General features: G+C 36.9%; 1 protein-coding gene across 4 annotated transcripts in view; it reads left to right on the top strand.

The window, feature by feature from the left end:
* The window catches only part of nav2a (neuron navigator 2a), a 267454-nt gene that overhangs the window by 118331 nt on the left and 135257 nt on the right, over positions 1-13866 (top strand). The gene's annotated exons all lie outside the window — the stretch shown is intronic.

Consider the following 13866-nt stretch of genomic DNA (forward strand, 5'->3'; position numbering starts at 1 on the left):
TGCAACTGATTTACCAAAGCATCCACAGTGAAAAGTTCCACGTACAAATAAATAATGCTCTGAGAAAATAACTAGCCACATTCCTAGTATTAGGATCCTTGGGTAATTTTTAGTCCAGTGATCCTCTATCACTCTAGCCTAGAAATCTAGACGCACCCTCATGAAAGTTCAATGCAAAAGGAGATATTGTCTTTTAATCTTATGGCAGTTTTATTGCCTACAAAAACGTCCGGTTTGGACTACAACGAGCTTCTTCCCGGGTTGGTGACATCATAAACCCTTGCTAGTCACCGCAGTTGTGACTTCTGCACGTAATGGGAAGGGGCGTGCTATTTCCGGCAACCTGTGCTTGGCACTTTAGCCAATAAAAATACATAAAACTACATTTGGCCATCTAACCAATCTAAGACCATTGCGTTTTTCAGAGGGATGAGCTTCATAGAAGCAGGAAGTAAACGAGCCATTCAAAGGACAGTGGAGACAGCGGTGTGGAATAAAGGTCAAATATAAGAAAAAATACTGCATTTTTGTACAAGTTAATCAAGTGCATGTTATACTGCGCCACATAAACACAACCAAGCCTAGAAAAAACACCGCTTTAATATATTTTAGACACGTTTTTAACATTAAGTCTGGCTGATCGAAGCACCACATTAAATCAGTTAATAATGTTAACTTTTAAAAATCCATTGGCTTGCTTTGTATTAAATAGCAGATGTTCACACAGAATGCTCTTGTTTGCTATATCAAATTCACACTATACAAGAAGATATGTTTAACTGCTTTTGCTCTATTCTGGTGAAATGAAGAAAAGTATAATTGGTTCTCGTCATGGCACAAGTTTCCATGTTAGCAATGGAAAGGTCAATCATTAAAGCATCACACACCCTTCAGTGAGATGGAAACCCTGTGTGTGTTTCTAATTGCGTCATAGCTGTAAGAAAAGTTAGGTGTTCATAGCAGGCCGTGGGATTGGGTGGAGTGTGTGTTTATATGTGAATGTGTCTCAGGATATTTAGTCCTTTTTTAGAGGATCATGAACCCCTTCTTTCAGTGCCAGTCTTTCAAACCTCAGATACAAAAAAGGCAGAAGTTTGGACTATTTTATTAAGCTCTGGTGTGGTTTTTAGGAAGAGTTTTAGCCCCTGATCTCCATCCACTTTCATTAATATTGGACAGAGCAGTGTGAATATTATTTTTTACTTTTGCATTTGTTTTGTCTTTATAGTCTTTCAGAATGTATATATGAGGAATAATGTAGACTTAAAAAGATTAAAGCTATGGCTGCATAATTTTAGGTTTTACAGCATCATGGTAACACAAATGACACTAAAATAAATGCAATAAACCATGATTTTACAACATAAAATGCAACATAAAATCTTAGAAGAAATAGTTATTTCGAAGCCAAGCAAAGAAAATTCTGGCAATCTCAATTTTACATTTTTAAGTTCATTTCCAAAAACTGTAATTATGTTTCATTGTAACATACATAACCACATTGTGTGGAAATACACAATACTGTTTAAAAATGAGGGTCTGAAAGATTTTAAATGTTTTTGAAAGAAGTATCTTATGCACACCAATGCGGCATTATTATAGTAATTTATTCCTGTGATGTCAAAGCTGTATTTTCAGCATCATTACTCCAGTCTTCAGTGTCACATGATCCTTCAGAAATCATTCTGATATGCTGATTATGCTCATTATGCTCATTACTATCAATGTTGAAATCTCTTGACTATAGCTGCTCTCCTGAAAAGGGGATCATGCACACCAGTATTTTTTTCTCTGCGTGTTGATGGGTGTGTTTATGTGTGGTGAGCAAATAAGAGAGAAATTCCTCTAGCAGTGCACCGGTCTGACAGTTTTTAAATGCAGCCTGCAGCCTCACACACATGCAATTACGTGTGAACGAGCAAATTTGTGGTACAGGCAAATTAAGACTCTGTCGGGGTGTGTGTTTGAGTGACTGTGAATAATTGGGAATATGTGTGAGAAAGAGAAATTGGGTGGCTAATGTCAGAAACAGTAAAGAAATAGGGGATGGATGGACAGACGGACGGTCGGTCAGAAGTATGGATGGATGGATAGATAGATAGATAGATAGATAGATAGATAGATAGATAGATAGATAGATAGATAGATAGATAGATAGATAGATAGATAGATAGATAGATAGATAGATAGATAGATAGAAACACGTGTCATTTTGTGTACTTGTGTATGCAGATGAAATACTTTTTTTAGCACTATTATCAAATTGATTGTCTAATAGACTAAAATAGCCCATTATCACAGCCTCATAGTTTCCATTGATCCTGAGAGAATTGAGAGGTGTGTTTCCATGGAAACAGGAGAACAAGGAACCAAGTGTTTAGGAGTGGAAGAGTCCTGTGTGTGTGTGTGTGTGTGTGTGTGTGTGTGTGTGTGTGTGTGTGTGTGTGTGTGTGTGTGTGTGTGTGTGTGTGTGTGTGTGTGTGTGTGTGTGTGTGTGTGTGTGTGTGTGTGTGTGTGTGTGTGTGTGTGTGTGTGTGTGTGTGTGTGTGTGTGTGTGTGTGTGTGTGTGTGTGAGTGAGTGAGTGAGTGAGTGAGTGTGAGTGAGTGAGTGTGAGTGTGAGAGAGATCCTGCAGCCAGGAACATTGGAGGTGACCTAATTGTTCTGGTTGTTTTTCTGTATTTGTCCTGCCCTGCTCCTACAGGACATCTTGGATCCCAGTAAATGACTCTTGATTCTGCTTCTTTGTGTGTTGTTGAGTTTGCTGTGCTTCCCTCAGAGGTTCCGGTCATTCTTTCAGGATCATTTTACAGCGGTGACCAACTGATCAGGCATTTAATTTGAATGGATTTCACCAGTGGTTGATCAAAAGGGTTTTTTAATGATTCTTACATGTTTACTATTGGTTTCTCAAACCCTCCCCTCTCAAGTCTTGACTATTTGCTTTCAGCATTGTTGAAATTGTGGTGCAGTGGTTTTAACTTTGGTTCTCATGCAGTGACTCAAGTTTAAGCATGGCCGGTGACATTTCCCAATCTCTACTCTTTCATTAGATCACTGGAAACATGATAATGCATGTCAATAAACAGATCAGCAGTTCATGTACATACATGTACATATATATATATATATATATATATATATATATATATATATATATATATATATATATATATATATATATATATATATATATATATATATATATATATATATATATATGGAAGTGTTAATTATTTTATACTAAACATTAAAGGAACCGTTAACACCCCCCCCCCCCCCCCCCCCATCAACCTATCAACCTATCAATCCAAACCTGTAAGACTTTCGTTCATTCTTGTGTAACGCAGCACTTTTGAGCTTCAGCAAGAAATGGATTGGATGGTGTACAGATCTCAGTTCTGAGACAGTTTGGTATTACATAATTTTCCCTATAGCTAAAATATATTTTACATTATGTGTCGGATTAAGTCAATAAAGCCCCCAAAACGAATGAGCAAATTTGGCCTTTCTGATCTTCCCTCACACAGCATCCATGGTGGGAAGCATGGCAAAGCGGATGGTAGGCTTGTCCCAGGGCGGTCACAGGCTTTACCGGTGGAGTGAGTCATTTCTCGGATGAGCCAGGCTCCAGAAGGAGGCTTCATGCCAGTTTAATCCCACCTGATCTTGGTCCATGAGCAAAATTTGTTTAAATATTTATACTGGAAAACAAGATTGTCATGAAGTATATGTTTTCTAAAGTAGTTTTAGATAAGGTCTGAAGGTACAGTAATGTTCACATCAATAGAAACGTCATACAGGTTAATACTGTGCAGTTTGTGTTCAGTTCCATTCAGTTTGATTTTTAAAATAATACTTAATATTAAAAACCATATACAAGGGATTGGAAAGTACATTTCTATGCTAGTCTTTTACATTAAGAAAGGAATGCTTATACTTTACAAAAGAAAAGTAACCAAGACACAAAAGAAACCAAAAATTGGTATTTAATTTAAATACCAATAACACTAATTATTATTACTATTTAAAATAAATATTTATTGGGTTACTTTTAGAAGTTTTACAATTATATTTGAAGTATGGTATTGTAACAAATTTTCTTGTAGTTGCAATATTGACTGCACTTAGCTGATGCTGCAGTGTGTCATTTTAGCCAGACGCTAACCTCCGTTACATAATTCTGATCTAATTTGTTGGAAATGTCATCTAGGAAAAGGTCAGCACTTTCCAGATATTCTTACACTATGTTCATTCAGTTTTGTTCTGTATTAGACTATGAAAACCTTGGTGTAGAGGAGTCAGCAGTCATAGATGCCTGTGTTTGTGTCATGTTTGCCATGAGTATGAGGCGTGAGTCACATTCAGAAGGTCACAGCTCTTTTCTTCTGTCTTCTTCTTAAAGGAGCAGTTTGTACAGAAATATTGTGTTTTGCTGTGTCTGCCCCTCAGGCTGGCACATGGCACGGACTTGTCCTTTGAAATGCTGTGAAATGTTGTTTGTAAACTCCTGTCTTGTCCATTAAATCCAGATGACTTTCCAAATAGTGAGAGTGTTTAGGGAAACCTGTCTGGAAACACATTTACTTACTTTTGCTATTTTGTCTGGTGTAGATAGTGACAGAAACTGCGCACTTCAACTTTTTCCAGTGGATTGCAGCAATGGGAAACAACATGTTTGCATGCACCACCCAAGCGGTTTGATTGAGTTTCCAAATGAACATGAGCAGATGGGATCTTCATAACCGAGTGAATTTGACTCAAACAGATTGTCTTGAGACGTCTGTGGCTTTACTCAATCGTTTATGCTTTAAGAAAGAAACTATTCAAATGTAACCATTTTCTGCTGCTTAATTAATCAAATTCTTGCTGTTAGATATGTCACGCTGAGTTATAATTTAGAAATATAATTTTAAATTACTAGATATTGAGACAAAAAGCCTACACCACAAATGAATATAGGTTTACAGCACGATTTAATTTTAGTGGTACAGTAATGCAGCCATCTACCAAATTAATATTAATTAATATACTACACTGACAGTAAATATTTTTTTATTTTTACAGAATATTTCTATTTCAAATAAATACTGTTCTTTTGGACTTTCTATCCATTAAAGAATCCTGAAAAATATATAAAATGGTTTCAACAAAAATATTAATGAGAAACGATGCTGAAAATTCAGCTTTGCATCACAGGAATAAATCTTTTTTTTAATTATCTTAAAATAGAAAACAGTTAATTTCAATTGTAATAGTATTTCACAAAATTACTGTTTTATTTTAATCAAATACATGCAACCTGGTGAGATTAAGAGATGCTTTACAAAAACATTACTGAATGGTAGTGTGTGTGATTAATAATTTACATATAATTTGTCATTATAAACAGAGTTTGAGTCCTTTATATTATCATTTGTCTCGTCTATTAAATCCAGATGACCTTCCGAAGAGTTGCTCATAATGTGAACGTTTATGGAAACCTGTCTGGAAACACTCATTATTTTTGCTATTTCTATTTGTGCAGAAAATGAGTGAATTATTTACTATATATACTTTGTTATAATATAAACAGCATGATATTTTATTCGTATTTACATGATAATAAATTCTTTTCATTAATAAAAATAAAAAAACTCTAAACCTGCATTAAAAACCCAACAGTTTATCAGACACACTCAGTTTGGCTTTGTAAGTTTGGCTTATAAAATGCAAATTCTTTTTTCTTGACCTTAAATGACAGCTGAAACCATAGCTGCCTTATGACACCATTAAGTCAGGCTTTTTACCCCGGGTTCATGTAAAATTACCACTACTGAGCTGAATTTCTTAGCCCTTTGAGCCTGGCCGTTTATATTCAGGCTCAGAGAAGAAAGAAGGGAAGCCCATGCTTTGCTGTCACTTTGTGAACAGTCAGCTTGCATCTGCCGCGCGGCCCTTAGGGATGTGCGAGTGATTGGGTGGTAGAAGGGTGGGGGGGCTGTCAAAGCCTTCTTCTCCTGCTGCAGCATTTTAATTCAAGTCTAAAGTTTATCTGTAGCTGTAGGTGCAGAAGTGGTGAACATAGAGAAGGGAGCTCTGAATTGGGTCACTTGTGACACAGAAGAAGGATGGTAGATTCACTGATGGCATTTTGAGGGATATGCAGAAAAACAGGCAGCAACCCAGTGGCAAGGCGTTTTCCCTTATCATAACCCACTGACCATGTTCAGCAGCGCTATAAGCCGGTGAGATCATGTGGGAAGTGTAAGGGGTTGAGATGTTAGACCTATGGGTTACGCGTTAAGCTGTTTCGGGTTTACGAAAGGTTGTGTTGTCATGCTTAAGGATAAGACCCCATAGTCAACCACTTTCAAACTCTCTCGTCTGTTCTGTGAGCCCAAGGCTCTTCTGTACTTCTGTCTGGCTTTTATTGAGACTTAAAAATCCGGCCACAGCAGTGATGCGATGTGACACAGTTGGGGCTAGCAGAGGATGCCGCAAGAGATTTTGGGCTTACCACATAAACAAGAACCGCTGCTCTTCCAAAACAACACGCTATGCTTTTCCTTTCATCTCATTTTGCTGGCTTCTCCCCAAATTAGAGTAATTTCACGTCAACGCACATACTTCATTCTCTATCAGCGGTTGTTAGCCTCCATAACAGCTAGATGAAATTGGGGCAGACTTTCTGGATGTTTAGTTTTAGCTGTTTTTTGGGTGAACATTTTGTAGCACTTTATTTTACAGTCCTGCTCCCCATGTAATATTTATTACATAGTTAGTACAAAATACTAACCCTGAACTTACCCCTAAACCTAACCTTAACCCATGTAGTTCCTTGTATTACCCAGTACTTTCTTATGTAAGTATACTGTAAGTATAAGTAAGTGCACATGCTGTAAAATAAAGGCAACCAAAACTTTTACAAGAAATACTAACTAAAAAAAGTAGTGCTGTCAAATTGATTAATCACGATTAATCAATCACATCCCAGAAAAGTTTGCGTTTACATGATATGTGTGTACTGTGTGTAATTATTATGTTTATATAAATATACACGTATAAATATAAATAAAAACAGAATGCAATGATGTGGAAGTTTTAAATTTCAGTGTTTTATTCAGAATACAACATAGATGACATAAACCGAGAAAATGTAAAAATAAGTTGATTTTAAATTTCATGGCATCAACACATCGCAAAAAAAGTTGGGACAAGGCCATGTTTACCACTGTGTGGCATCCCCTCTTCTTTGTTATAACAGTCTGCAAACGTCTGGGGACTGAGGAGACAATTTGCTCAAGTTTAGGAATAGGAATGTTGTCCCATTCTTGTCTAATACAGGCTTCTAGTTGCTCAACTGTCTTAGGTCTTCTTTGTCACATCTTCCTCTTTATGTTGCGCCAAATGTTTTCTATGGGTGAAAGATCTGGATTGCAGGCTGGCAATTTTAGTACCCGTATCCTTCTTCTATGCAGCCATAATGTTGTAATTGATGCAGTATGTGGTCTGGCATGGTCATGTTGGAAAATGCAAGGTCTTCCCTGAAAGAAGGTATATGTTGTTCTAGAACTTGGATATAACTTTCAGCATTGATGGTGCCTTTCCAGCTGCCCATGCCACATGCACTCATGCAACCCCATACCATCTGAGATGCAGGCTTCTGAACTAAGCGCTGATAACAACTTGGGTTGTCCTTGTCCTCTTTAGTCCCATTTTTCCAAAAAGGACTTCAGTTTTGTTTTGTCTGACCAAAGAACAGTTTTCCACTTTTCCACAGTCCATTTAAAATTAGCCTTGGTCAAGAGAAAACATGAGCTTTTGGATCATGTTTAGATATAGCTTCTTTTTTGACCTATAGAGTTTTAGCCGGCAACGGCGAATGGCACGGTGGATTGTGTTCACCAACAATATTTTCTGGAAGTATTCCTGAGCCCATGTTGTAATTTCCATTACAGTAGCACTCCTGTATATGATGCAAAGGTCACAGGCATCCAGGATGGTTTTCCGGCCTTGACCCTTACATACAGGCAGGCTAAATATGGTTCTGTGTTTGATTTGGCTACTATAGTAAAGCCAATGTTTAGTGTTCCTTTTGGGTTAATAGTTCTTGCGACAGATATTTGGATATAATCGTTCTAAAAATACAAAAGCCGCCATTCAGTAGCGATCACTAGATCTGCAGTCTTTACACACTACCGTTTAAGGTAAGGGGTTTCCGAGAAACGTGCACTAGGCTGTTAGCGAATCACAACACACTGGGCCAGCTAACCATTCGGAGCCCATTGCATATGTTTTGAGGGACCGGCTTCATAGAAGCCGGAAACCATCAGACCATTTTTACAAAGAGGGACAGAGCAGTGTAGAATAAAGGTAAATTATATGAAAAATAATACTATTTTTTTTTAAACGAAGCATGAAAACATGTTACAGTGCACCCCACAAACACAATCAAGCCTTCGAAAGAATGTGTTTTACCACCCCTTTAAAGTTAGGGGTTTGATGAGGTCCCTAACCTTACAGTATGAATGTTTAAAAATAATAGAGATAATGATACAGCTCAGACGTAGAGGCTGATGTTTTGCACTATAAAAATATGGTTTAGGATTTACTTAACAATTTTCATTCACAAATTGACAAAGAAACGAGAAGTACCACTTTGAATTAAATGTGAAATGTAGAAGTAGAAAGACAGAAATAGTATTTCCTTGTAAAACGTACTCCAATAATCTTACCACTGTATTACACTTACAGTGTAGCTCAAGATAAAATGGCAAAGCAAACTTTTTTTTTTTAAATATTTTAGATATAAATTAGAATGTAATGTCTTTTAATGTGTCCTTCATATTTTTGAACTCTCAGCTAGACGTTTGCATGCAGCACAATTAGAAGAAGACAGGATTATCATTGGAGAAGAGATGTCGGTTTACAGCGTATGCCAAGACACCCGCCACCGGCATCCTTTAAGCTGTTTAATGGATTCCTCTCTGCCTGTGTGCTCGCCTTTAAATCTAATCTCGTTAAGAAGGATTGTCATTACTGCTAGACTGCTAGACCTCTATCACCCATCTGCAGCAAGCCCAGTCAAAGACCTCTGGACATTTCGGACATAACCTGCTAGTAAGTTAATAGTGTATGGTTGCAGCACGTCTCGAATCGGAACAATAGCCGTGGTCCATATCGGCTTGATGTGGAATCTACTGCTTGTACTTTTCTTTTAGTCCTTTCCCAATACAGTAAATTGCAGACACCCCTTGTCCCCTTTTACAAAACTGAAAGGACAGCACAGATGGCTAAGTAGGTTTTTCAGGTTGGGCATCACAGAGATACTCAGAAGTACAAAAGAAAGCTATTTTAAGGACCCACCTGACAAATTTGGAGCTTTGGAACGGTTGAATTTTAGTTGTTTCCACCAAGACCTGAGTGTATATTTATCAGACATTGGGTAACTAAGTGGGTGGTTTTTATATTAAAATCATTGTCTTGTAAAATTGCCCAGTTTGTTGTATTGGACCAAGATGCTTGAAGTCAATTCCAAGGGGGGATTTGTCTTGTTTTTGCCCTTTTTTTCATATTGCTAGAATTATCTGCCAGTTTTTCCTCCGTTTAACAAAGCAATTACTTACTTATTTATAGAGAGATGGTACTGAAGGATGTTTGGCTAGAACCACTGTTGCTTTCATCGTCAATTCATTATTTCCATATCACAAATCTTCACAAAAGCCCCCCCATTAAAAAGTCTTTGAATGTTTGCCTCGATTTTATGTCTCCTAGCAAAGTGAAACAAAGTGTACTCACAATGAAAGAATTTAATTAGTCCCGTATTATGCAGTTCTCCCTGTTTTCCCTCCTGTTCCGTATTTGGATTATCCCTGACACGCAGGGTCTGATTATTTTCTGAGCGGTGTGCTTCCTCTTTACTGCTCTTTATAATGTGTTGTTAAATTAAAAACACTGATTCTAGTCCCCCCGAAGCGTCAGGGCAGGAAATGAGAGCAGTAGTCGTGTGTTCGGGAACATTTCCTCCGTGTCTTTGCTCTGTGTGTGGTTGGTGGTCAGAATCAACGTTGGTTCTGCTCCAGATCAGAGCGAAGCGTTTGGATCGGGTGAAGCTCAACCACATGAAGCACTGCCGTATGCTTTACAGTACAGTTTGTTGTGACAACAGATGGTCTTAAAGATTGATGTTATGTTGTTAGGGTTTTTGAATGTTGAATCATGCTGTATCATACACTGTAAAAAAAAAGGCAAATTTTGAACATTTGCAGTACAATCGACTTGGATGTTTAAGTTATTTCAACTTAAATTACGTTAAACTGACTTTAACAAATTAGTTATATCTTGTATAACTAATAAAAAAAAGTTTAACATTTCTTAACTTATTTTGATGAGTTAAAACAATGTAAAAACATGTTGTCATAACTTATTGAACATATCATTTTTTACAGTGTACTACACTGTACTATACATAACTGTACTACACTACATTACCATTCATTTGTCGTCCCAAAATAATATACTAGTTTGTAATATTCACCACTACACTAAATAGGCTATACTACATTGCATAACACAATACTATACTATATTGTACTTTATCAAACAACAATATACTCTAACTCTACACCATTGTATTGTGTTATGCAATGTAGTATAGCCTATTCTATACTACATCGCATAACACAATATAGTGTTGTTTGATAAAGTAGAGTATAGTATACTGTACTGTGCTTTATCAAACAACACTATACTCTAACTCTACACCCTTGTATTGAGCTATACTGTACAATATGGCATTGTACTTTACTATATTGTACTTCACTGTGCAGTACTGTACAATACTATACAGTATAGAGAGTATGCTTTGACGTCACATTCCCGCCGGACTGAGCTGCAGAAGAGAGGCTGCTGCGTGACTGGATTTAATATAGGGGAACACATAAAAATGCAACTAAAACAAACGGTTATTGGTTTAAACTAAAAGTTGGACTCGATGTTCCTTATAATTTACCAACGATCCAGTGATCCATGGATATTGACATGCAGCTAGGATCGTGTTTTCCTGACATTTATATAAACCTGATTTCAATTCTGTGGAAATACATAAAGCAAATTTGCCCGTGAACACTTTATATAACTACAGTATACGTAGGTCTAAATCCGAGTGATCACTTACATCCGTGTTTATTTAAAAACATCCAATTATGCAGAATATATGATAGTAAATATTTAATTGATGAGTTGTCAATACAATATATAACTAAATAAATGTATAGGGTATGATTTTACCCCAAAATTCAACATATTGATGTAAAATGATAACTGCAAATCCATGTTTGGCTACCTGGAGTCAAGTTGTTTCTGTGAATTGGAGTGATCCAGTTTTTTGGTCAAATCTATTTGTACAGTCAATCTCAAAGCTCTTTCTGTGATTGGCATTCCCGCTGAAAACCAATACTGCCTCACCGTCTTTTTGCCACTCAGTGGGCTTAACCACAGTCACTCCGACCAATGGTGATGTCACATGCATACCCTCTATACAAGAATGTACTACCACCTGTTACACTACACTAGGGTTTTTGTAGTTTTTCATATTTAACAAGGACCTTTTATGCTTTTTTACAACTTTATTTAGTGTGTAATATTGCTGTTTGAGCATGAAAAAGTTCTGCAAAGTTACAAAGCACAAATACACTGCAAATGGAGTTATTCTCTCTATCAGTACACACTGTTTTCTGAGTGCAGTCTTAAGTATTCTTCCGGAAATTAACACGTTACAATATTCCTCATTTAAAAAATTTCCGTCCCAAGCATATGCAAACAAAGGTTGTGAGGCTTGGTTGAGCTGAGTTAGTAGTGTGTTATGGTAAGGGGTGTTACATTAATAAAACACATTTAAAGCGAATGACCAATCACAACACACAGCTTTAGCCGACCATTCAGAGCACACTGCACTTTTTGGGAGGAAAGGCTTCATAGAGACAGGAACAAAACAGTTACTGAGAGACTCGGAAGAGAGGTGCTGCAACAACGTCAAATATGTAGGATGCAGGTGTCTTTTAAAACATAGTGATTTCATTTGTTTGGCTACAAATAGAGTTGGCCATTGTGCTCACATGCTCATCAAATATGTCTGTGATTGGCTACAATGATCAGTGCTTCAAAAACATGTTGTAAACATACATTAATGGCGCTTTTCACCGAGCGCTTACAGAGATTCACACAGGAGCATTTGAAAGCAGATGAGAGACGCCTGCTTGTCCTTTCAAATACTCCCAATCCTGCTATCAAATCACTTTCAAGCTCTTCTGTGTGCTTTCGATTGCTTCCGTGCGTTGATCATTGTAGCCAATCACATACACATCTGATGAGCGTGTAAACACAATGGCCAATCAGAGGTGTCTTTACTTTTGACAACACTAGTTAAAGCTCTGTATGGTGTCTTATTATTATGATTGTATTTATTATTTAATTATAAAACATGTCTTATGCAGAAGATGCAGATCTTTTAGATGAATTTAAGGAGTGTGATTCTGGTCTTGGTCTTGATGCTGTTTCACTGATCTATATAAATGTTCTCTATATAGATCAGTGTCTTGTCTACTGTACTATAGACAAAATACTATATTGCACTGTATTTCACTACACTACAGTATGTATGGCATTCATTCAGTACCATGGTATATCAAAGTGCTGATATCTGATACTCTCACTATACTATAGTACTGTACTGCCGCAGTACTTTTTTTGGTGCATGTTTGTGTGTCTCTTGCCAGTGCCGCCCACAAAGCAGATCACACACACGCCCTCACTCCTGGTTACATGCCTGACTCACAGGAGCTGATCTGAAAGTCTTTCTGCGGTACCGCTCTAGATGTGACAACGTCAGCTGAGATGAAGATAAATGAGTTCAGGTTTCAGGAAGATGTGTTCTTTTATCTCTGGAGTGACTGCTTCTGACAGCTTAGGGTCACAGCAGCTCCTGGAGAGATTATTTTTGGGAAACCTCACAGTGGGATGCCACTGTTTCTGTTGTGTGTGTGTCAACTCTACATGCATGCCTTACTTTATATCAGCAGTTATTTCACAGCTTGTTATAGTCTTTCTTTTGAATATATGTGTCTTTTTAAAATTTTCCCAGCACATAACCATTCGGCAGTCCGCACTTGGCCGTCCTTGTTCAAATATTCCCGTATGATAGTGTGTTATTTTGAAGAGTGGAGTCCAGCCAGTCGGCTGAGTGTTGAGTGTGTTTGGGTGACCTCCACTCCTGTTATTCTGGGTCAAGCTGAATTGTACGGCTCGCTGCATAAAGGCACACACACACACACAACAAACCCAGCAGGACAAGTTTAGATGGAGCGTAATAAAAAAGTGGTGTTTATTCATCTTTCTGAAGTTAGAACAGGGAATTGGGTAGAAAAAAACTAAATAATGTTGTTGCTTTCCAAGATACATCATGTGTCTGTAATTCTAATATATCATATAAATCTGATCATATGGGGGGGGGGGGGTACTTTTGTTTGTAAGTTTACTTTTTTACTTGAATTAATTAGATACCTCTGCAAATTTAGCTTTTAATCATTTAATCAAATTTAGCTTTTAATCATTTAAATTTTACTAAAGTCAAGGTAACAGTCAGTAATTAAATACAAATAATAATGAAAATGTAAAAAATACAAGCATATAAATACATTATAACAAAGTTAAAAATTAAGTAAGGTCTAACAGTAGAATTCAGGTACATAAATGTAATTATTAAATGTAAATGAACACTGTATAAGTTAAATATAGATTGATCTTTTGTTAAAGATGTGTTTTACTGTTTGATTAACAGTAATTACACTTTAAGGCCTAATGCACGGATCCAATATAATGATACACA

Source organism: Pseudorasbora parva, chromosome 1 (genome assembly GCF_024679245.1).
Source record: "Pseudorasbora parva isolate DD20220531a chromosome 1, ASM2467924v1, whole genome shotgun sequence".
Lineage (NCBI taxonomy): Eukaryota > Metazoa > Chordata > Actinopteri > Cypriniformes > Gobionidae > Pseudorasbora > Pseudorasbora parva.